At 42.9% G+C, this 25,830-nt stretch overlaps 1 protein-coding gene across 22 annotated transcripts in view; it reads left to right on the top strand.

Moving 5' to 3' along the window:
- Positions 1 to 25,830, top strand: part of DLG2 (discs large MAGUK scaffold protein 2) — a 1,447,004-nt gene that overhangs the window by 1,072,985 nt on the left and 348,189 nt on the right. The window lies entirely within an intron of this gene.

Raw genomic sequence — 25,830 nt, 5'->3', positions numbered from 1 at the left:
CCTGTGGCTAAGCACGTGGAAAAGTACTATTTCATTTCCATATGGGATTTGAGGGGTTTTTCTCCCATCCAGGCCCAAATTCCCTAGTTGTAACTGCGGTGAACAACAGAGCTTGGTGGGGCAGGTTTAAGTCCCCAAGGATAGGGACGCTAAATGAATGGATCCTCACAGGCAGGAAGATTTACAGTTCTTCTTCCTTGTAGATGTGAATTGCTAACCAGCAAGCCTGCTGTCCAAGTAACATTTTTTTTAACTGAACAGCTACATCAAAGTTTGTAGACCAGCTGCCGAAGGCCTTGCAAGAGGAATTTTGGGCATTTGTCTGCGTTAGACGTCATTGACACCTCAGCCAGAGTGATGGCTTCCACAGTCATCATGAGGAGAGCTTCCTGGCTGCAGAATTTGGGCATTGCCCCTAATGTCCAGCAAGCAACTGAGGATTTGCCTTTTACAAACACTGTTCTCAGACAAAAATGACAAGATGCTACTCTCCTTCTAGGACTCAAGGGCTATCCTGTGGTCCTTCGGGGGGTGTACACACCTGGTTTGTTTTCCTCCACTGTTCCTGGACTCCTTACAGTGGTGGTTGCATCCAGAGAATATTTTCCAAGGCATTCCCTTTGTCTGGACCTCACCAGCCAAGCTGGTGGTTACTGACACCTCCCTGATGGGTTGGGGGGCACTCTATCTTGCTCTGCTGAGAGGTGATCAGACTGTGGCAGTTCTGCATTGAGGAGACTATTACTCTGATAGCCATTCACTTTCCTGGGTTCAGAATCATCTTGCGAACCATCTCAGCAGGTATTTTTTCCATGAGTGGTCCATGAAGACAGATGTCCTCCAGGTCATCTTCACAGCTTGGGGCGTCGCGACAATTGACCTGTTTGCAACAAGGGACATCAGGAAATGTCATCTGTTCTGCTCTTGAAGGGGGCTTCAGTCCAGGCTCACTGTCTGACGCTTTCCACCTCTGCTGGCAGTCAGCTCTCCTGTACGGCTTTCCCCTGATCCCAGTCATCCCTCAGGTCATCCTCAAGCTCAAGGTGTATCGGGCCAAGCTCATTCTCATGGCCCCAGCATGGCTGAGACAGTGCTGGCTCTCTGACCTTCTCACACGGTCTATTCAGCCTGCCCTACCGCTTCCTCCCCATCCCAGCTTACTCACTCAGAACCAAGGCCACACCTTGCATCATTCACTCAACTCCCTGCATCTCACAGCGTGGCTGCTGCATGGCTGAATGAGGAGGAAGAGCAGCTTTCCAACAAATCCTCCTTGACGCAAACCCTCCACTAGGATGTCCTGTTCAGCTAAATTGAAGTGATTTTCAGTATGATCATTAGCCTGCCTACCCTGGCCTCTATTCAGGACATTTTGGAGTATCTGCTGCACCTTCAGTCGTTGGGGCTTCTGTTTAGTTCATTGAAAGTGCATCTGGAGGTGATATCAGCATTTCATCCCCCTGTTCAGGGAAGATCAATCTTCTCCAGTGCCATGATAGCAAGATTCTTAAAATCACTCCTTTGTCGACATCCTCCGGTCCAAGAGCCAGTTCCTCTGTAGGATCCTAACTCAGTGCTAGTGGCCTTAATAGGACCTCTGATCAAGCCCCAGGCATCTTGTCTCTTTTTCTGCTCACTTTGGAAAACTGTATTCCTGGTAGTGATAACATCTTCAAGGAGAGTGTGTGATTCATAGGCTCTAATGGCAGAGTCTCCTTACACACAGTTCTCCAAAGACAAAGTGACTTTATGACTGTATCCAAAATTTTTGTCTAAAGTGGTTTCTTGGTTTAATTTGAACGAGGTGGTATGTTTACCTGTGTACTTTCCTGAGCTGTTTTCATCTCCAGAAGAGCAGCATCTCCAGACATTAGATATCAGGCGGTTCCTAGCTGTTTTTCTGGATAGAACTAAACCTTTTCATGCTTCACCTCATTTGTTTGTGTAAAATGCAGATCACATGAAGGGTCAAGCGGTCTGGATAACATCCTGCATCAAGACTGAAGCTGTTTCATATGCAGCTATGCCTCCTCAGTGGGTGTGAGCTAATTCAATGAGGGTGCAAGCAAAATGCATAGTGTTCCTCAGTCACCTTCCCATATTGGACATGTGCAGGGCTCCTACGTGGTTGTTGGTACATACGTTCACAAACCATTACGCCATAACCGCATCTTCCAGGGTTGATGCAAGCTTTGGTAGAGCGGTCCTGCAGTCCTTGTTTAGGTAGACTCCAAGCCACACCTCTTGTGTGGTTACTGCTTGTGAATCACCTAAGTGGAATACACGACTGAATCAACTCAAAGAGGACAAAACAGTTATTTACTATAACTGTTGTTCTTCGAGATGTGATGCAGACGTGTATTCCATGACCCACCCTCCATCCCCTCTGCATCAGAGTCTCATTTCTGGGTGTTCCATGAGAAGGAACTGAGGGGGGCACTGTCTCATGTAGCCAGGGGTGCGGTATGGCCAACAGGCGTGAGTGCCGCCCCTCTGTGGGTACTGCTAGTTAAATTTCTCTGGCTCTGGCACACTGGGTGTGCAAACACCTAAGTGGAATACATGTCTGCATCAGATCTTGAAGAACCACAGTTACAGTAAGTAACTGTTTCTTTTCTTTCACTTTCTCATTGTCATAATATTTCTGTTGTATATTTTAATGCAATGTGAATAAAGTAAGAGCAAAGGTCACCTTGAGCCACCAGTGTAATGATGTTGAATGTTTTCCTTTCTCTGGGCTTTGTTTAGTTTTGTACGGTAGCATGATCCAAAATGGCACCAATTAAGGCACAATTTTATTTTTACATATATTCTTGTTGGACACTAAATATTAAATAGTGCCAGCAATGGTGACTTTGCAGTTCTCTTCCTGCATATTTTGTCCTTTATGGTATTGTTGTCACATTTTTAGATATTAATAAAATAACACAATTTCACGCTAGTGGACTATGCGACCAGAAGTAAATAAGACACATGCCAGTAACTATAACTACCAATACAATCTTCAATATTGTGCAGATATGTTGCTCTTTAAAAATGCTTCTATTAAGCTGAAAGAAAAGACACAATCTGGCCCGAATTTTTTTTTTTTTTGGTCATCAATTACTTTGAGGGAACTGTAAATCACTATTTGCTCTCTCGCAGACCTCTGGCTCCCTATTTTTAGAAAATTGAATGTACCTTCTAATAAATTCCATAGTTCTCAGATGTTCACTTTTCCTGCCTTTAATAAGAGAGATGGGCAGAAGAGTCCAGAAAAATAAAGGACTCTTGTGTTGTGTTTTACCTTCTTTTTAACGTCTGAAAACCAGTGCGTCAAGCTGCTGTGCTACAGCTGACGTAAAATTCACTTTAACGCTTAGCTGTGGCTAGATATTAAAAATTCATGAAAAAAGCCATCTGAGTTGCCTGTTTTGCTGTGAAATGCATGTTTGATTTCTTTTTATATGTAGCTTTGTTCAATAACATCTTTGTTAAGCGGAGAATGCTGGTTCGGGAGCCGGGGGAGAGGGAACATTACATTGAAGGCTCCAGGGAATTTTTCTCTTTATTGAGAGTGGCATTGCACAGCCATTTCTTGTTTCCTTACATAAGCTACAAGACATAAGTTATCAAACTGTCTTGTAGAATCAACTTTAATGCTGTTTTAATGCACAGGTTTGATTGTTCATAATTAAAATATTATCACTAAATGTGTAGTATAAAATCTGTCATATAACCATTTTCTGACAATGTTGTGGTCTTTAGTAGAGCACAAAAATAAAGCAGGAAAAAAGACTTGAGGATTTCGGTAAAGAGAATCTGCAAACTCTTCCTCAGGGATCTTGAATGAGTTGACTTGGCCCATCTATTGACAAAACACTGCACATGTTTTTAAAGGGTATATATCGCTGAAGGGAGTTAGCTGTACTTCCTATTAGCATTATTCTTGAAGAAGCAGAATCAAAATTCATATTTCCTAGGTGAATCAGATCAATGTGTAATGTAGACAGTGTTTTCATTTAATGAATTCTATAACATCTTTTTGACCTGGTCTTGCAATATGATGAATAAAAAATAAATAGAATTGAGCTGATACAGTTATAAAAAAATATGATGCATAATCAGTCCCTTTGAAGAACCAGGGTAGGATAGTCTGAAGCACCACTTTGTCTAAAACACAGCATATCACCTCTTCCAAATACATGGGTAAACTATGTATCACTCTAAATATAGGCGGGGCTGGTAGCACTGCCTATTATTAAGGTTGCCTGACACTTCCAATTATAAAACCAGATTATGAGTTTATTCTAACTGAGTCAAGCTTTAACAGCTCGAGTAGAAATTTTCCATGCTAGGTTTCTGCCTCTAGCTGTTTTTTTGTTTTGTTTTATTTTGTTTTTTTAATTTCACCTAAAACAGTTCAGCCATTTCTGAGAATGGGGCTAAGGTGAAATGCATCGTTTTGCCCGTGTTAAAAACGTTATGGTAACTTTTTCTTTGACAAGATTAGTGCTCCCATACTTTGGACTACAAGGACTTGAAATTTGGCAAGAGGGTGGCCTTTGTGTCAAGGATATGCCTCTTGTCATTCCTATGAAAAGCCACCCAAATTTGCAATTTGCACATGCTCAGGAGAGACTAGTTCAGTTTAACAGTTATAATCTCTGAATAATCTGCCCTTACTGAGCATGCTCATGCCTCTCGCAGCTCCCAGTACTGACCTGCCTGCACATGCACCATCCCCACAGAGTAAATGAGCATCCTCAGTCCCAGAGTTACAGGGGTGAAGCTGGACTTTCCCTGTAATTGTTGCTGCCCAGCTGCTCCCCATTTAGGTGGGACCAGACACTGGAAATGAGAGCAGGAAGCCTATGACTAGCTGGACAAGGAGATTGAGTCTGGCACAAGGAGCCAGGAGTGGGGAAGAGACAGGCCAGGGCCAGGGCAGAAGGGATCAAGCTTGGTGGATATTGGCAGAAGTCTGTGCCCTCTAGACATACTCCCCTCCAGAGCCTGGAATGGAACCCACGATTCCTGAGTCTCACCATTCCTCTGCTGTCAGCAGATCGCTGTGAAACCAACGGAAAAAGTGTGTCTCCCATTCCCCTCTAGTGCTGATTCACATAGAGGATGACAACTAGTACTACTGTCGCTATCGGTTACTTTGCTAATTCAAGTAACAGAGATTTGTGCCATAGATGTAAAGATTCCAACCCTGCTAATGGCCCAGGTGGGTGTTAATATGATGCCACATGATGAAATTTCTGTTGTTTCAATTTTCTTTTTAAATACCTCAGAAAATACACACAAAAACACTGTGTTAAAAGAACATTATTAAGGCTCTCAAGTCAAGCACTGAAAAGATAGGAAATGCCAGAATTAAGGTTGTCTTTGCAACTTTAATTCAGCCCCACTGTGCATGTGAATTATGATACAGTCTGTATTTTACCAAAAAATGACAGCTCATATTTCTTAACAGTATCTTAGAAGTCAGTTATTTAACTGAAGCATGATGTTTATTATATAACCGTTTTACAGGATTTCTTATGTTTGAAGCTCAAGAATGATCTTAAACTAGTGAATTGTTTCTTTGTCCTGGGATTTAATATGCCAAACCCAAATTATTTCAATTCGTAATTGTTAAACATGAATTACCCCCTCTCTCCAAATTAAAATGGATATTCAGCTATTTTCAAGGAGTCAAACTCTCAGTGTTCCAAAATAATTTACATTGTATTAAAAATGTAAGCCAAGATTTTCACAAATGGTTGCCTTGATATATCTGATTTTTCATATGTTAGACTTTTACAGTTTCCCTTGAGTTCAAGGGAAGCTGCTGGATGTTCAGCTCTTCTGACAAAATCAGGCTTTAGAACTTTAGGCTCCTATTTTGAATATCATAATAAGACAAGTTTATGGGGATGGTATATGAGACTGCCTACAATGACATATAGTTGATCTGCGACTGCTAGCAGCAAATATCTCCAATGGCTGGTGATGGGACACTAGATGGGGAGTCTCCGAGTTACTACAGAGAATTCTTTCCCACGTGTCTAGCTACTGGGTCTTGTTCATATGCTCAGGGTCTAACTGATCGCCATATTTGGGGTCAGGAAGGAATTTTCCTCTGGGTCAGACTGGCAAGACTCTGAGGGTTTTTCACCTTCCTCTGCTGCATGGGTCACGGGTCACCTGCAGGTTTAAACTAGTGTAAGCGATGGATTCTCTGTAACTTGGAGTCTTTATATCATTATTTGAGGACTTCACCCCTAACCTCTGGCTGAGTTACTGTATTACAGGAGTGGGTGCGTGAGGTTCTGTGGCCTGCAATGTGCAGGAGGTCAGATTATCCAGTAAGTTCTTGGAAAGTATTGGAGACAATTTTTTATTTCAGAAGGTGAAGACAGCTACTAGGGGAGAGGTTGTTCTAGATTTGATTTTGACAAAGAGGGAGGAACTGGTTGAGAATTTGAAAGTGGAAGGCAGCTTGGGTGAAAGTGATCATGAAATGATAGAGTTCATGTTTCTAAGGAATGGTAGGAGGGAGAACAGCAAAACAAAGACAATGGATTTCAAGAATAAAGACTTTAGCAAACTCAGGGAGTTGGTAGGTAAGATCTCATGGGAAGCAAGTCAAAGGGGAAAAACAATAGAAGACAGTTGGCAGTTTTTCAAAGAGACATTTTTAAGGGCACAAGAGCAAACTATCCCACTGCATAGGAAAGATAGGAAGTATGGCAAAAGACCATCCTGGCTTAACCAGGGGATCCTCAATGATCTAAAAATCAAAAAAGAATCCTATAAAAAGTGGAAACTAAGTCAAATTAAAAATGATGAATAAAAACAAATAACACAAGCATGTAGGGACAAAATTAGAAAGGCCAAGGCACAAAACGAGAACAAACTAGCTAGAGACATAAAGAGTAACAAGAAAAAGTTCTACAAATACATTAGAAGCAAGAGAAAGACCAAGGACAGGGTAGGCCTGTTACTCAATGGGGGCAGGGCAGGAATAATAACAGAAAATGTGGAAATGACAGAGGTGCTTAATGACTTCTTTGTTTCAGTTTTCACCAGGAAGGTTGTTGGTGATTAGACGTCTAACGTAGTGAATGCCAGTGAAAATGAGATTGGATCAGAAGAGGCTAAAATAGGGAAAGAACAAGTTAAAAATTACTTGGACATATTAGATGTCTTCAAGTCCCCAGGGCCTGATGAAATACATCCCAGAATACTCAAGGAACTGACTGAGGAGATATCTGAGCCATTAGTGATTATTTTTGAAAAGTCATGGAAGACAGGAGAGATTCCAGACGACTGGAAAAGGGCAAATACATGCCAATCTATAAAAATGGAAATAAGGACAACCCAGGGAATTACAGACCAGTCAGCTTAACTTCTGTACCTGAAAAGATAATGGAGCAAATAATTAAGCAATCAATTTGAAAACGTCTAGAAGATAATAAGGTGATAAGTAACAGTCAGCATGGATTTGTCAAGAACAAATCATGTCAAACCAACATGATAGCTTACTTTGACAGCGTAACAAGCCTTGTGGATGGGGGAAGCGGTAGACTTGGTATATCTTGACTTTAGTAAGGCTTTTGATACTGTCTCGCATGACCTTCTCATAAACAAACTAGGGAAATGCAGCTTAGATGGAGCTACTATAAGGTGGCTGCAAAACTGGTTGGAAAACCATTCCCAGGGAGTAGTTATCAGTGGTTCACAATAATGCTGGAAGGGCATAATGAGTGGCGTCCCACAGGGATCGGTTCTGGGTCCGGTTCTGTTCAATGTCTTCATCAATGATTTAGATAATGGCATACAGAGTACACTTCTAAAGTTTGCGGATGGTACCAAGCTGGGAGGGGTTGCAAGTGCTTTGGAGGGTAGGATTATAATTCAAAATGATCTGGACAAACTGGAGAAATGATCTGAAGTAAATAGGATTAAATTCAATAAGGACAAATGCAGAGTACTCCACTTAGGAAGGAACAATCAGTTGCATTCATACAAGATGTGATATGACTGCTTAGGAAGGAGTACTGCGGAAAGGGATCTAGGCATCATAGTGGACCACAAGCTAAATATGAGTCAACAGTGTAACGCTGTTGCAAAAAACCTGAACATCATTCTGGGATGTAGGATCAGGAGTGTTGTAAGCAAGACACGAGAAGTAATTCTTCTGTTCTACTCCACGGTGATTAGGCCTCAACTGGAATAGTGTGTCCAGTTCTGGGTGCCACATTTCAGGAAGGATGTGGACAAATTGGTGGAAGTCCAGAGGAGAGCAACAAAAATGTTTAAAGGTCCAGAAAACATGACCTATGAGGGAAGATTGAAAAAATTGAGTTTGTTTAGTCTGGAGAAGAGAAGACTGAGAGGGGATATAACAGTTTTCAAGTATGTCAAAGGTTGTTACAAGGAGGAGGAAGAAAAATTTGTTTTTCTTAACCTTAAAAAGAAGCAATGGGCTTAAATTGTAGGAAGGGAGGTTTAGGTTGGACATTAGGAAAAACTTCCTAACTGTCAGAGTGGTTAAGCACTGGAATAAATTGCCTAGGGAGGTTGGGGAGTCTCCATCATTGGAGAGTTTTAAGAGCAGACAAACACCTGTCAGGGATGGTCTAGGTATACTTAGTCCTGCCATGAGTGTAGGGGACTGGACTAGATGACCTCTCGAGGTCCCGTCCAGTTCTATGATTCTATGATTAGATGATCATGATGGTCCTTTCTGACATTAAAGTCTATGAGTCAATGAGACAATAGGAATTCTTATTTTTTCCACAACAATAAGATTATTGTTTTCAATTACTGTTTTCTTTGTAATCCATAATGAATTAGCTGGCAAACAGTATCTGAGACTAGTGAGTTTAGGTGCACAAAATTAGAAGCTGTATGCTGTACCATTCCTCTTAGTTCCTTCTGACTTCTGAATCACAACCACTATCTTCCCTGTCTTCAAATGATCATTGATAATAATTTGTGTTGGAATAGAAAATTCTGGCCAGGATGCTAGCGTAGACCTCTGCTTTTACGTGCAGAACTGATTAAACTTGTTTTTTAAGATCTCATTTGAAACACGCTCATATGGCACAATTACCACTTTTTCTACCTTCTAAGGATTAAGGGCGGAATCAGCATTGATGGGATTTGAACATGTGGTTGGAGTTTAGATGTTTAAAACCTGATGCGTAGATCACTAAGCTTTCTCCCTACAGTGTAGATAATGTTGATTGAAGCACAGAAAAATATACATGGCAGAATAAATATACCCAGAGTCTCTGGGTAAATATGCAGTTTATCAATGTGCATAAAGTATCTCTTTGGAAAACTGGAAGGAATCTAAATGCAAAAAAGTGTTTAAATGGTCTTGTTAACAGGAGTGAGGCATTCCATGTATTCCACAAAGCACTAAAACATTGCTTCTCCCTTAAGCATATGTTTGCAACTATGGTAAAATTATAGACTCATGAAAATAGGAGGTTATATTAGGAAAGCTGACAAACTATTGTAGGAGTTTTTCCGGAAAAACTAGCATAATGTACTATTTTTGTATTTTCCTTTTCTATTTCTCTAACTCTCTTTACCAGTTTTCTCTTTTTTTAAAACTGAAATAAACATAAATTTCAATGTATCCCAATTCCTAATACACAAACTTTAAATTGATGTACTCTGTGTTGTGTTGCTAGTGGATCAAATGTAAGGAATTGAAAGAGGGCAGAAGATAGATAATGTATACCAACCACCACTTATTACACTTGGAAAATTCTTGAACTTATTTGGATTAAATTGGTGTTGACTTCTTTATGGTGATGTATTCTAAAGGTGAAGTTAAAAGTTAATTTCAGACTTGTTAGCAACCTATTTAGATAGTGTTACTTTATTAGTCTGTTTTAGTGAACTTAAATACAAATGGCTAGTCTGTTGGTGTGCTGAGACCAGTTGCTATCATGCTGACCAGTATTCTCTCATTGATTCCTTGTATTCCTCTCATTGATCTGTCCATATCTGTATGTGGTTTCTTGTCTTATACTTAAATAAGGCAGGAGTGTCTTTGTGTTTTTATAGTGCCTACCAAAATGGAGTCATTGTGGTCCATGAATGGGGGTCCTAGGCACTACAATAATACAAATAATACATTGAATATAATTAAAATATTTACATTCACATCTGATTTTAAAATGTGATCATCTCAATGTGGATTTTAATCTGGACAGAGCACTATAGACATGACTTTCACAACCCCTCAGCTTCAGGAAAAGTGCCAACAACAAAACAGCAGTCTTCATCAACTTCGCTAAAGCTTTTGACTCTAAGTCGCAAGGGTCTCTGGAAATGTTTGTTCACGTCTGGATGCCCTGCAAAGTTTAGTTCTGTCATTTGGTCCTTTTATGATGTGATGAGGGTCAGTGTGGTGGAAAATGGTGAGATATCTGACTCCTTTCTGGTGACCAATGGCAACAAACAAGACTGGCTCCCATGCTCTTTTGCATCCTTTTTTGGGGCTATGCTTAGGGATGCATTTCATGACATTGACAGAGGAGTATTTATCCAGTTCCGCACTGATGGGATTTTGTTCCATCTGCAACACTTCATTGTTCACATGAAAGTGGCAGATTTACTCATTAAGGAACTTTTGATTGCTGATGATTGTGCACTGGCTGCTCACTCGATTGATGACGTTCAATTTATAACTGACCGCTTTGCTCATGCAGTCATTTTGGTTTTACAATCAACCTAAAGAAACCTGTGCCAGGGGATAGGCATGTCTTCCCAGTTAAGATCAAAAGTGCACCTCTCAAGTCCTTGAAGTTTTGCTGCCTCAGGAGTGAACGGTCACAGAATGCCACAACTGAGGGTGAGATTACCGATCACAAAGCTAAAACCAGCTCTGCATCTGGAATGCTCTCACACCACTTTAGAAAAATAGAGGCATCAAAATAAGCACTAAGCTAAATGTCTGTTGAGGGGGGTCATGCTTACAGTGCTTCTGTATGATTGTGAGACGTGGACAACAGATTGCCACCATATTGATAGGTCCATATGTGCTGTCTCTGGTATAGTTACAGTATCAGTTGGAGGGACAGGATTCCCAATATCAAAATTCTTAATCATTGTCAGGTGTCTGGCATTCAAAGCACGCTCATAAAAGCTTAGCTGCATTGATCTGAGCATCTCATGAGCATGGCCCGCTCGAGAATACCCAAGGCCATATTTTATGGTGAGCTAAAGTAAAGCTCTTTTTCTCCTGGTGGCCAGTACAAATGATATAAAGACACACTGAAGTCTCAAATGTGAAAGCATGTCCAGTTGACGTCACCAACTGGGAAGCAAGATGATGGCAGATTTGTCATGTCATCAAGAACCACTTTGAAGCAAGTCATTAGCACCTTATGTGAAATCTGTGAACATGACAAAAGCAAGGATACAGCAGCCTGTGATGTTGATGGGTAATCTCGTCTGTCCCACATGTATCAGTGTTTGCAGTTCTTGCATATATGTGTTTGTTTGCTGAATCTTTTATGTCAACATGGACAGGAGACTCCATCATAATCAAAGTGCATTTCTATTCAGAAAAATGACTGTGCAAATAGCATTGTAGGGTGGCATGTTTATTTTCTGTCAGACTGAATGTGGTATTTCCTGTCTGTAAGCCTGCAAACTCAATGCGCTTTAAGAGCTAAAATGAATTCTTTTTAATCTCACACATCATAAAGATTCACATTCCAAATTATGCCTTCAATGACACCAGTGCAGGCAGACTGTTTTAGGTGAATTTGTGCAGATGTAGTTGGTTCAGTTTGATAAACAATTCTGTTGCTCCTGTACAAGAATGAAGAATCCTACCACTATAACCCCTTGTCAGCTTAGTTGGCTCCTCAGATCTGCTGAGTGGAGTAAAAGTAAAAATATAAAGAAAGTTTGTCACTAAAGTAAACAGATGTTACTTTGAAAACTCAAAGGGAGCCTATATGTGGAACAAGAAGGTGCCAATTTACCATAGTCATTTTCCAGAGTAGAGCTGCATTAAGGATTATATTTTCCTTCTGATGCTATAATTCTCAATAATGGCTGTTGCTCAGAGTGTGGAGGCATTGTTAGTGGAGTAACAAATGGATTGGTACGGGGACCATGGCAGCTCAAAGAGATATATAAAACATTCACAGAGGGGTTGAGATGCTGTAAATAGAGCCCTGCTTTAGTTGATATGATAGCTCAATGCATTTGCTCTTGTTATGAGATATTTGCATCTTGATATCCTTCAGAAGATCTTACGGGGGTGGGGTGAGGGTGAGGGGAGAAGTGAGTATGTGTGAGGTGTTCTTGTTGCACTACATAAACTTCCTCCAGACAGTTTTCTGAGCTACCACACTCCCAAACATTTATCATCTTCTGTTTAAAGGGCTCTTATGAGCGCAACATTGAATTCAGTAAAAATAGTAACAATATTAAAGCAGCTATTTTTTAATTCTTAAATAGCGTTATATAACATCAAAATTTAGGTCTGAAAATTTCAAGAAAGTGAGTTAGTTTAATTATGTCTGTCATTATGCTAAATTACCAATAACAATTGTACATAGCTATTTCAATTACAGTAACACTTTCCATTTCCTAGTAGTGGAGGCCATTCATGAACGAGGCAGACAAAATAGCTCAAAGTCCACCCTGGAAAGTAAGGACCCCAACAGACTAAATGTTTTTGGTCCCCAACCTTATTCTTCAACCACACTTTTTGGTTCAGAATAGCAAATCATGCTCATGGCAAAATACCACTATCTGAATTACAACAAATTAAATTTGTTTATTGAGCACTTACTAGATGAACATTGTGATGTATGTAAAGCCATTGCACATTGCTCCAGGCTTCCTTGGATGTTGCAGATATAGCAGCATGGTCTATATCCACTAGAGTGGTCATGAGGAGAGCTTCTTGGCTGAAGCTGTTGGGCATCCCAAGAAAGGTCCAGAGTACCTCTGAAGACCTCCCCTTTGAAGATTGCAAGCTCTTTAGAGACTTGACATATACATCTCTTCAAACTTTCAGATGCCGTTAATGTTAAAGGTTCTCAACAAGATCAAACAAGATCGGAACAGGGTCATATTGATTGCATCAACATGGCCAAGACAAGTTTGGTATCCCTATCTAATCAGACTCACTTTTCACCCTCCATGCGAGTTTCTATTCATTCCTCGCCTAATGACTCAGGATGCTGGTCAAACACTTCACCCCAGCCCGCAGATTCTGAGACTTCAAGCATGGTTTCTTGGTGGGTTCTCGGGAGTCGAGGTATCCTATTCAGGAGAGGTACAACGCATCTTATTAGATGGTAGAAAAGACTCCACAAGAAATACTTACCTCCAGAAATAGAAAAGCTATTATCTTTGGTGCAACAGTCATCAGATTTAGCTGACTCACTCTCTTCTTCCCAGGATATTGGATTACCTGTTGGAACTGAAAACATTGGGTCTTTCTGTGAATTGCATTAGTATATACCTAGCAGCAATAATAGCTTTTCACACAGCCAGAATGGATTTTTCACTCTTTGCTTACTCAACTACAACAAGATTTCTAAGAGGTTTGTCGAATCTCTGCCCCAAAATCAGAGATCCCATTCCTAGCTGGGACCTCAACTTAGTCCTGAATTCCTTTTGAGCTACTAGCTACGTTTTCTTTATTAGATTTATCTATGAAGACAGCCTTCCCTGTAGCTATCACTTCTGCCCAAAGGGTTGGAGAATTGGGGGTTTTTAATGGCTGACCCCCCACCCCCATTTACAGTATTCACCAGAGAGAAAGTATCACTATGGATCAATCCAAGATTTTTACCTAAGTCGTCCTCAGAATTTCATATTAATCAAACCATTTATCTTCCATTTTTCCCCTCAAAACCACACCCAACTACTAAAGAAGCCATATTTCATACCCTAATTGCCAGGAGGACATTAGCCCTTTATCTAGAGAGGACCAAACCATTTAAAAGATCTTCTAGGCTATTTGAATCTTTTGTAGACAGAAACAAGTGTTCAGCTGTTTCAAAAAAGAGGTTATCAAAGTGGATCTCCAGATGTATTAGGAACTGTTACAACTGAACTCTTGTTCAACCCCCTTCCAGGATGATAGCACATTCCAAAAAAGCAGTATCTACTTCTATAGCCTTACTGAAAGATGTACCAATTGCAGACATCTTGAGAGTAGCAACTTGGTCCTCTGTTCATAAGTTTTCCAGTCATTATGCATTGGTGCCTGTGGCTAGATCAGATGCTGCTATAGGCAATGCAATTCTCTTTTCTGCTTTGGACTCTGTTCCAAACCTCCCGCTCCCTTAGGGGGATACTACTTGGGAGTCACCTGAAGTGAAGCACCCACAGGGAACATTTCAAAGAAGAAGGAGCAGTTACTCACCTTGTGCAGTAACTGGAGTTCTTCAAGATGTGTCCCGCTCAGGGTGCTCCACCGTCCTCCTTCCACTTTGCTTCAGTCTGCCTTGCGGAACTTTGATGGAGACAGAACTGAGGGCAGTTCACCCACACAGCCCCATATAGTCTTGGTGCAGGGCACAAGGATGTGTTGAGGGCACGTGCAGGCCCAACAGGCACCACTACCAAAATACTTTGATCAAAGGTGCAGGATGCAGGAGCACCTGAAGTGGAGCACCCACAGGGAAACACACCTCAAAGAACCCCAATTAATACACAAAGTGAGTAACCTCTCCTTAACATAAATGGCAGTTCTGTCCACACTGAGAGCAAAAGGTTTGAGTAGCAGCCGTGTTAGTCTGTATCTGCAAAAAGAACAGGAGTACTTGTGGCACCTTAGAGACTAACAAATTTATTAGACCATAAGCTTTCGTGGGCTACAGCCCACTTCATTGGAAGCATAGAATGAAACATATAGTAAGAAGATATATATGCTGTGGTAAACCCAGGACAAATAGCTACAAAAGGAGGGTAGTAATTAATCCCAGGGAATTAAAAGGCCCCTCCCTATCCACTGAGGAGAGAGAACCACGGGGCAATAAGGTTCAGCTGGAAAAGGGGTTGCTAGGGAACCAATTAGGTTCAGCTGACTCCAGCTACTTGGGACCTTCTTAAACCCTCCCCTGGGTGGTAGGGGGGGAGAGTGAGGGAGTGAGAGGAGTAGGGAAGTTGCCAGTAGGCTGTTTGCAGCAAGACACCAGACCTTCCCAGTAAGTAGGCTGCACTCACTCCCCAGAAGGGAAGGAAAACAAGCACAAGGGACTGACTGAGGAGAGGAGTAGCAGGACCCTGTGCCACCTATAAGGATTCGCCTTGCCCCAAACCTGGGTCTCCAAAGCTAAAAAGGACTGAGCCTACTGAGGCGAACAAGGTATTTTGCCACACGTGGTGTGAGAAGTGGGATGTGGTGAGTGAGTAAGGCTCTGTGGCAAGCCATCTCAGGGCAGGGTGAATCACACACACAAAAAAATGAAGGATGTAGTGAAGGCATTGGTACAGGCCACTGCTGCCCAACAAGAGGCTACCAGGATGCAGATGCTTGCCCAGCAAGAGTCAGTACGCGTCCAACAGGAGACGAACCAATGATGAACCAGGCAGCCCAAGATCGAGCCACCCTGAATAAAGTAGTGAACCAGTTAAAAGCCCTGACCATGCTGACGCACGGGTCCCAGGGGATCTGGCCGCTGTGGGCAAGCAGCTATTTACAGAAGATGACTAAGGACGATGATATAGAGGCATATCTCCTCACCTTCGAGAGGATGGCACTGCGGGAGGCCTGGCCCCAAGACCAGTGGGCAGGTATCCTGGCTCCATTTCTGTGTGGGGAGCCCCAGAAGGCCTATTTCAACATAACCACAGAGACAGCTGTGGATTACCCCCAGCTGAAGGCGGAATTCCTGGCAAGGTCAGGTGTGATGTCAGCCATATGGGCCCAGCGCTTCCATGAGTGGAAATACTGGGACAGCAAACCACCGAGGTCCCAGCTATTTGATTTAATCCACCTTGCCCGGAAGTGGCTCCGACCTGAGACCCATGGGCCGGAGAAGATGGTGGAAATCCTCGTGTTGGACAGGTACATGAGGAGGTTGCTGCCGGACATACAGGGGTGGGTCCGCCAAAACGATCCCTCCTCCTATGATGAACTAGTTGCCCTCATAGAGAGACACCTAGCAGCCCAAGAACTTTCACGGATCCATCGGGGAAGGAAGGCGCCAGCATCGGAGACAAGTCTCTGCGCCAAGGCCCCGGTTTGCCCTAGCAACAGGCCAGACTATGGAGGGGACGAAGGAGGCTGAAGAGCAGCCAGAGGTCCCGGGGAGACTTGAGGACGGGAGGAGAAAGGCTCAGGGGATAAAGCCCAGTAGCCTGAAAAATTCGGGGGCTGCCCTGAGCGGGGTACCGATGTTATGCATGTGGCAAATTGGGGCATATCACTGCCCAATGCCCAAATCTAGAAGAGCCCATGCAATGTGAACTGGGAGATAAAGGGGGACCATGTGATCTAATAAGTCTAGTAGGGGTTGCGATGGTCCCTCATAGATACACTGGACCCGTTAAGATGAATGGTATAGAGACCATCGCGTTAGTAGACTCGGGAAGTGCAATCACGCTGGTCTTGGGAAAGCTGGTCGGGCAGGACCAACTATCCTGGGCCAAACGCTCAGGAATATCCTGTGTGCATGGGGATGTCAGTTATTACCCGACCATCCCTGTAAAAATAGAAGTTCTCGGAAACCCCACTAAGGTGACGGTGGAAGTAGTTCCGAAACTGCCCTACCCAGTCCTTATCGGATGAGACTTCCCGGGGTTTGATAGCCTGCTCCCTGGGGAGAAGGTGGAAGAAAATAGTGAACCCGGGACCCCGGGGGTGGCCCAGATAGATAACCCCCCCACCCCCCCACCCCGGCCTTCCATGAATTTGGCCAGGATTTGTTCTCCCCTCCGGGAAAGCCCCGGAAGACTCGGAGGGAACGGAGGGCGGATAAAAGGAGGGGAACGAGGATCTTGACCCAGTACCAGAAATCTACACTTGTAGGGGAAAGAGGTGGCTCAACGGACAGCGGGGCGGGGCAGGAGATCAACGACCCAATAGCCAGACCTTATTCCACGGGGTTTTTTCCCGAGGGGGAGACAGAGGTAGATTCCCCTGAGTTTGGACAAATGGGGACCTCACTTGGGAATTTTGGTCAGGATCAGGCCAATGAGCCAATACACAGCAATATTCGTAAAGAAGTAGTTGAGGTAAATGGGGTCCCCGTGGAGGGGTGAGTCAAGGGCCCAAGGCCATATTATGTGATTAAGGGTGATCAGCTATGCAGAGTAGTCCAGGTCCCAAGAGCAAGTCGTAGAACAACTCTTGGTCCCACAGAAGCATCAGAGGGGTGTGATGGATGTGGCTCACAGCCATCTGTTTGGGGGCCATCTAGGGGTAGATAAGACCCTTGATCGGATTCTGCAGAGGTTTTTTTGGCCTGGCATTTATGTGGCTGTCCAGCGATATTGTACCTCCTGTCCAGAATGTCGGTTACATGGGCCCAGACCACACCTAAGGGCCCCTTTGATACCTCTACCAATTATTGAAATCCCATTCGAGCGAATAGCTATGGATCTAGTAGGGCCACTGGAGAAGTCAGCCTGGGGTCATCAGTACATTCTGCTAGTACTAGATTATGCCACCCAATATCCCGAGGCCTTACCCCTACGGAACACCATGTCCAAGACCATAGCCAAAGAATTAGTTCAGATTTTTTCCAGAGTAGGGATACCTAAAGAGATTCTGACGGACAAAGGGACTCCCTTTTTGTGTCTAAGTTAATGAAGGACCTATGTACAATGCTCCATATATGGACCCTCAGGACATCAGTCTATCATCCTCAGACTGGTGGTCTTGTTGAATGCTTCAATAGAACATTGAAGAACATGCTACGGAAAGTGGTTAGTTGCGACGGGAAAGACTGGGGCTCCCTGCTGCCTTACTTGCTGTTTGCTGTACGGGAGGTTCCCCAAGCTTCTACTGGATTCTCCCCTTCAAGCTGTTATATGGTCGCCACCCCAGGGGCATATTGGACATGGCCAAAGAGGGCTGGGAAGAACAGCCGAACACAGGGAGAAACATCGTTGAACATGTATTGCAAATGAAAGACAGGATAGCCCAAGCTGCCCCTCTTGTGCGCGAACACCTGGAGAAGGCCCAAGGGGCCCAACGGACATACTACAATCGCCAAGCAACGACGTGGAAGTTCCAGGTGGGAGACCGGGTAATGGTGCTCATACCCACGGCAGAGAGCAAGCTCCTGGCCAGGTGGCAGGGGCCATATGAGATTAATAGAAGCCATAGGAGAAGTCGACTATAAGGTCCGACAGCTGGGTCACCGGAAGCTGGAGTAGATCTACCATATAAACCTGCTGAAACCATGGCAGGATAGAGAAGCACATGTGGTTGCGCTAGGGGCATCATCCCCTAAAAGCAACCAGCCCGACCAAGTGGGAATATCCTTGGAGTTGACTCCAGAGCAATGATCTGAAGTGATCAGCCTGATTAAATGCAACCAGGACGTGTTCTTAGAAAAGCCAGGCAGGACTATTGAGGTTCACCATCACATCCTCACAGAGCCTGGAGTGAAGGTGAATGTCAAGCCATATCGGATCCCGGAGGCCAAAAGAGAGGAGATCAGGACAGAGGTCAGGAAAATGCTGGCCTTTAGGAGTCATTCAATAATCTCAGAGCCAATGGTCAAGTCCAGTGGTTTTAGTGCCTAAGCCGGATGGCAGCGTGAGGTTCTGCAATGACTTCCGAAAGCTGAATGAGGTGTCCCAGTTTGATGTGTACCCTATACCCCAGATAGATGAGCTAACTGACAGATTGGGAAAAGCACGGTTTATGTCTACCCTTGACCTGACCAAAGGCTATTGGCAGATCCCCCTGGCCAAGGCCGACAAAGAGAAGATGGCCTTTGCAACTCCAGAGGAACTATATCAGTACACCGTCCTCCCATTTGGATTGCATGGGGCGCCCGCTACTTTCCAGAGGCTCATGGAAAAACTGTTGCGACCGCATGGCAAGTATGCAGCAGTCTATCTCAACGACGTTATCATATATAGCCCCAACTGGGAGACACACTTGGAGAAGGTGGAGGCAGTGCTGGATACCCTGAGGAAGGCGGGGCTGATGGCAAACCCCTCCAACTGTTCGCTCGGGTTAGCTGAAGCCAAATACCTCGGGTATATAGTGGGGAGGGGCATGGGAAGGCCCCAACTCAACAAGTTAGAAGCTATACAGAAGTGGCCCCGACCACTCTGAAAAAAACAGGTCAGGGCATTCCTGGGACTAGTGGGGTACTATAGACAGTTCATTCCCCACTTTCCCACCAGGGCATGCCCATTAACAGACCTAACGAAAGCTCGGGGCCCAGACACAGTAAGATGGATGACTGCAGCTGAAGACGCTTTTTCAGATCTACAGACGGCCCTCTGCACTGACCCCATACTCGTGGCCCCAGACTCGGGGAAGGAGTTTATCCTACAAACCAACGCCTCTGATGTAGGGTTGGGGGCGGTACTTTCACAAATGGTCGGGGATGACGAACACCCCATCCTCTTCCTCAGTAGGAAGCTCCTGCCTAGGGAACGGAAATACGCCGTTGTCGAAAAAGAATGCCTGGTGGTAAAACGGGCCATAGAAAGCCTCCGCTACTATCTACTGGGACAGAGGTTTACCCTTGTCACGGACCATGCCCCTCTGCAGTGGATGCACCAAAATAAAGACAAAAATGCCAGAGTGACGAGATGGTTCCTGTCGCTTCAACCCTTCCACTTCAGAGTACAACATAGGTCTGGAATCCAACATGGCAATGCGGATGGCCTGTCGAGAGTGCACTGTTTGCCGACCCAAGTAGCCCAGCCCCGTAGTGTTGGGCAGGGGGGGGGATATGTGGTAAACCCAGGACAAACAGCTACAAAAGGGGGGTAGTAATTAGTCCCAGGGGATTAAAAAGCCCCTCCCTATCCACTGAGGAGAGAGAACTATGAGGCAATAAGGTTCAGCTGGAAAATGGGTTGCTAGGGAACCAATTAGGTGCAGCTCACTCCAACTACTTGGGACCTTTTTAAACCCTCCCCTGGGTGGTAGGAGGGGGAGAGTGAGGGAGTGAGAGGAGCTGGGAAGTTGCCGGTAGGCTGTTTGCAGCAAGACACTAGACCTTCCCAGTAGGGAGGCTGCACTTGCTCCCCAGAAGGGAAGGAAAACAAGCACAAGGGACTGACTGAGGAGAGGAGTAGCAGGACCCTGTGCCACCTATAGGGATTCGCCTTGCCCCAAACCTGAGTCTCCAAAGCTAAAAAAGACTGAGCCTACTGAGGCGAACAATGTATTTTGCCACAATACATACAGAGAAGGTGGAAGTTGCCATACAAACTGTAAGAGGCTAATTACTTAAGATGAGCTATTATCAGCAGGAGAAAAAAAACTTTTGTAGTGATAATCAAGATGGCCCATTTAGACAGTTGACAAGAAGGTGTGAGGATACTTAACATGTGGAAATAGATTCCACATGTGTAAGACCCAGCCACGCCCAGTCTCTGTTCAAACCCAAGTTAATGGTATCTACTTTGCATATTAATTCAAGCTCAGCAGTTTCTCCTTGGAGTCTGTTTTTGAAGCTTTTCTGTTGCAAAATTGCAACCCTTAAATCTTTTACTGAGTAGCCAGAGAGGTTGAAGTGTTGTCCTACCGGTTTTTGAATGTTATGATTCCTGATGTCAGATTTGTGTCCATTTACTCTTTTGCGTAGAGACTGTCCGGTTTGGCCAATGTACATGGCAGAGGGGCATTGCTGGCACATGACGGCATATATCACATTGGTAGATGTGCAGGTGAACGAGCCCCTGATGGCATGGCTAATGTGATTAGGTCCCATGATGATGTCACTTTAATAAATATGTGGACAGAGTTGGCATCAGGCTTTGTTGCAAGGATAGATTTCTGGGTTAGTGTTTTTGTTGTGTGGTGTGTGGTTGCTGGAGAGTATTTGCTTCAGGTTGTGGGGCTGTATGTAAGCGAGGACTGGTCTGTCTCCTAAGATCTGTGAGAGTGAGGGATCATTTTTCCGGATAGGTTGTAAATCTTTGATGAAAATGCATCTCATAATGTTTGGTTTTTGCTTTCCTCATGTAGTTTATTTATTCAATAGTATAAAAATTGTGTTGTATTTGTGTTAATCATGATCAAGTGTACATCTATCTTGTATCAGAGTAACAGCCGTGTTAGTCTGTATTCGCAAAAAGAAAAGGAGTACTTGTGGCACCTTAGAGACTAACCAATTTATTTGAGCATAAGCTTTCGTGAGCTACAGCTCACTTCATCGGATGCATACTGTGGAAACTGCAGAAGACATTATATACACAGAGACCATGAAACAATACCTCCTCCCACCCCACTCTCCTGCTGGTAATAGCTTATCTAAAGTGATCATCAAGTTGGGCCATTTCCAGCACAAATCCAAGTTTTCTCACCCCCCACCCCCCCCTTTCCAAAAACCACACACACAAACTCACTCTCCTGCTGGTAATAGCTTATCCAAAGTGACCACTCTCCTTACAATGTGTATGAAAATCAAGGTGGGCCATTTCCAGCACAAATCCAGGTTTTCTCACCCCTCCCCCAAACACACACACACAAACTCACTCTCCTGCTGGTAATAGCTCATCCAAAGTGACCACTCTCCCTACAATGTGCATAATAATCAAGGTGGGCCATTTCCAGCACAAATCCAGGTTTTCTCACCCCCCCCCCGCAAACTCACTCTCCTGCTTCAAATCCAAATTCAAAACTTCAAATCCAGACTCCAGCGAGAAACTGCTGAATTGGAATTCATTTGCAAGTTGGATACTATTAATTTAGGCTTAAATAGAGACTGGGAGTGGCTAAGTCATTATGCAAGGTAGCCTATTTCCCCTTGTTTTTTCCTACCCCCCCCCCCCCAGACGTTCTGGTTAAACTTGGATTTGTGCTGGAAATGGCCCAACTTGATTATCATACACATTGTAAGGAGAGTGATCACTTTAGATAAGCTATTACCAGCAAGAGAGTGGGATGGGAGGAGGTATTGTTTCATGGTCTCTGTGTATAAAAGATCTTCTACACTTTCCACAGTATGCATCCGATGAAGTGAGCTGTAGCTCACGAAAGCTTATGCTCAAATAAATTGGTTAGTCTCTAAGGTGCCACAAGTACTCCTTTTCTTTCATCTATCTTGTATGTTTTGCTAATGCTTTTGAATAAATCACGGCACATGCTTAAACTCATTTTATGAAAATGCTTCATAAGTCTTTGTTTTCAGTCTGCCTCTCTATTTTTTTTTATTCCGGAAGAACAGTTAAACTTCCTTGACTTTATTTTACAGAATGGCACATTGCAAACCAGTTCTAAAAAGCCATCTTATTGTATGTTCCCTTACTTGCATCCTACAACAGATGACAGTCTGTCTCCCTGTCATAGGATTGGAGAAGAGGGGTCTACAACGTTAAATTAACAGAGGCTGACTAACCCTTGTGAAATAGTACTAGGGGCTAGGGAAGCTAACAAATGCTTACCTGTGTTAGAAGAACCATTCAGTGTAGGTGTAAGTAGTCTCCTTAATTCTCCTAATATTACTTTTTTCTTCATGTAGCCATATATTATAAGTGTCACAGGAAAGATGTTGGATCAGGAGATAAGATAAGAGGATGTCTGTCACAGGAAATGGTTCATAATATAAAAAGTTTGAGAGCTACTGGTCTAGAAGAAGACGACATCAGGACAGGGGTAATCAGTTATTTTTTGTCAAGATCCAAATTTCTTGGTCAAGTTGTAATCAAGGTCCAGACTCCAGAGAAAATAATAAAAAAATAATAACAGTAATGATAAAAATAAATACAAAGATTTTGGGGACTGTTCAAAAGCACCTGGTGGTCCAGATTTGGCCTGTGATCCACCTGTTGAGTACGCCTGCATTTCGATGTCCTCATATGCTTGTTTATCTGCACAGTGACATATTTTAATGTATCTAGTTTGCATTATAGACCCCTAATTTATCCTAAGTTTAATGTTCTGTTTTTAACTCTTAATTTTTATTTACTTGGGATATGTTGGTGTAAATATAAGTCTAGACTGGCACATTCAGAACTCTGACCCATTAGTATGACTTTTCTTCTAAGTTCTTGCACTAGTCCTTTCAAAGCAAATATCATGCAGCTAGGGCCCAGTTATGCAATTGAAATGTTATTAATGTTCAGAAATGACAAGTCTGAATGACACCATGGGATCTAGATAACCAGTTCAACCTAGGTTCCTGGTAACTACAAGGCTCTACCATTCGATGGTGGTTATAATAGTCTCAGGTCAGTTAATAGAGGACATCACAATGAATTAACTGATGTCCTGATTTATGCTCAGTAGGATGGACAAGAATTGAAGGGGCAAGGAAACGGGACTCCCCTTCTGCCCGTAAAACTTGTGTCTCCAAGTCAGGATTATTAGTGGAATATTGTGGGCCTACTCAGTGTCACTGTTTGTGTTAAACCTGTAAATAAAGGACTTAATATTCCAGTGCTGTGAACTGAGCATTTTTAATAGTGTTACATTTATTTGAAAATGTTCATTAAAGCAAATTCCAGTTTTCTGCTATGCTGCCACTCCAGTGGGACTTAGGAGACTTTGTCAGAGTGAAGAATACTAACATTTTAAATTGCTTGGTTTACAAGATGGGACTCATTTCTATAGGGCTGTATGGGAGTGACTGTGTTCGTTCACATATCTGGTGATGAGTGTAATTTATGTGTTTAGGTAGATGGACTTGCACTGAATGTTTATCTTCACTGTGCTTTACTGTAATGGTTTGCTACTATCGAGTAACATAGCATTCACCACAGCTCTCCTCCTTGTCTGCATGGCATGATGTTTGACCCAAAGAAAGAAGCGATGGTCCCCTACTTTTATGATTTCAGTGTAATTAGATTATTACAATGTATTCACAAGACTTGTGTATGTTTGTTTCTTTTGCATGTTACATTTAAACTTATCTCTGGTTGGAAGGTCAGGCATAAAGTTATTTCTGGAAATAAAAATCATTAATGCTATACATATATATTCCAGTCAGGTGTCCCGAAACAGTAGCACTCCTACTTCATCTATTACTTGAAGTGAAGATGAGAATTTACAAGTTCTCAGTTGTTTTATTCAGTCACCAACTTGATCATGACTATGTTGGTGTTTTAAGTCACAGGGAACTCTGGTTCCTTGTCACCTTTCTTTTCCAGAAGCAAAATCCCTTCATAATCAATATTACACACTGTATGAATTGGATATTTGTGCTTTTTTAGAATACATTGCCCTGCAAAAAAAAAATCAATTTTGAAGGAATGGAAGGCTGTATGATGATCTAAAATGACACCAAAATATCAGATGTGCTATCTCTGGATTATTACTATTTCAGACAGTACAGTAATTAATGTAGTAGGTTAATTAAAATACCCATCCAGAAAACTTTTTGTGAAACATATAGAGCATAAAAACCCTTTGTTTCCTTAAGAACATTTCCAAAGGGATAGAACAGGGATTCTCGAACTGGGGATCATCACAAGGTTATTACATGGGGGGTTGCAAGCTGTCAGCCTCCACCCCCAAACCCTGCGTGGTCTCCAGCGTTTATAATAGTGTTAAATACAAAAAAAGTGTTTTTAATTTATAAGGGGGGTCGCACTCATAGGTTTGCTGTGTGAAAGGAGTCACCAGTACAAAAGTTTGAGAAACACGGGGATAGACTAAATGTTTGATAATTTTCATAACTGCCAAATTTGCTGTTTAAGTATTTTATCTCCTTCCATTTTAAATTAGCATTGTAAATTTTTCATTGGGCTAAACTTGGCATAAGAGTACTCAACTCAAATGCGGATTTGTTTAGAAAGTAATTTTTCATATTGAGTAAGCCAAATATTTGTAATAAGAAAATATCAATCCCCTGAAAACCAAGGGGAAAGTGGAATTCTGTTCTGTGTAAATTGCCAAGATTTTGCGAGTGATGATGTATGTAGCGATTTATGATGTAGAGAGCTCTGCATATGGGATTTTATAACAGAGCATACACTGCTATCCTGAGATTCTGGTACCTGTGCAAAATAATGGCAAAAGAATCATGCTGTAAGTGCTTCATGGTGTTACAAGAAGAACTGGAAACTTCATTAGCAAGTTTTTGAGTCTGCAGGGTTTGTTGATGACTTCAAGAGGTTTCTTTAAAAAGTTTCACTATTCAATTTTAGAGCTCCCATATTTTACTCTGTATAGGTCAGGTATTAATGTTTCATACAGTGGGTCTGCTGGCAGAACCTGGGATAAAAGCACTGAGCAGTTTGTTGTATTCTCAAAGTCTGGGTTTAGTATACAAGCCTCCTGCAATCACCATTCTGTCAGCAGGCCAATAGCTGACTAGTGGAGCCCACAAAGTGGAGCAGGGAGAAGAGCCAAGGCACGTGTGGATGCACTGAATCAGTGCATTTTCTGAGAGTCCTTTGCTGGCAAGCTCCAGTGGAACCTTGGCTGGCAGATGTCCCATAGGAGCAGCGGAAGTGTTGCCTTCCCCTAAGTGTGAATGCTTCCACTAGGACAGCTGTCCCTCTGGGCAACTTTCATACCCTGTGCCTACAAGGTTGTAGCATGTACATAGTAAAATTCATCACTGTTCTGAGGCTTCGTAGTTGCAGGATCAGGCTCTTGATGACATACTAGCTTCAAAGGATGTTGTCATTAATTTAGTGGTTTTGACAGTTCAAGCCACACTGTTATTGAGTCTGAATACAGTACACATAGCTCATCACAATAACTGTATACAT

The sequence above is a fragment of the Natator depressus genome, chromosome 1 (genome assembly GCF_965152275.1).
Source record: "Natator depressus isolate rNatDep1 chromosome 1, rNatDep2.hap1, whole genome shotgun sequence".
Lineage (NCBI taxonomy): Eukaryota > Metazoa > Chordata > Testudines > Cheloniidae > Natator > Natator depressus.
Note: the sequence above shows the minus strand (reverse complement) of the source record. Positions and strands in the feature narration are given on the sequence as shown.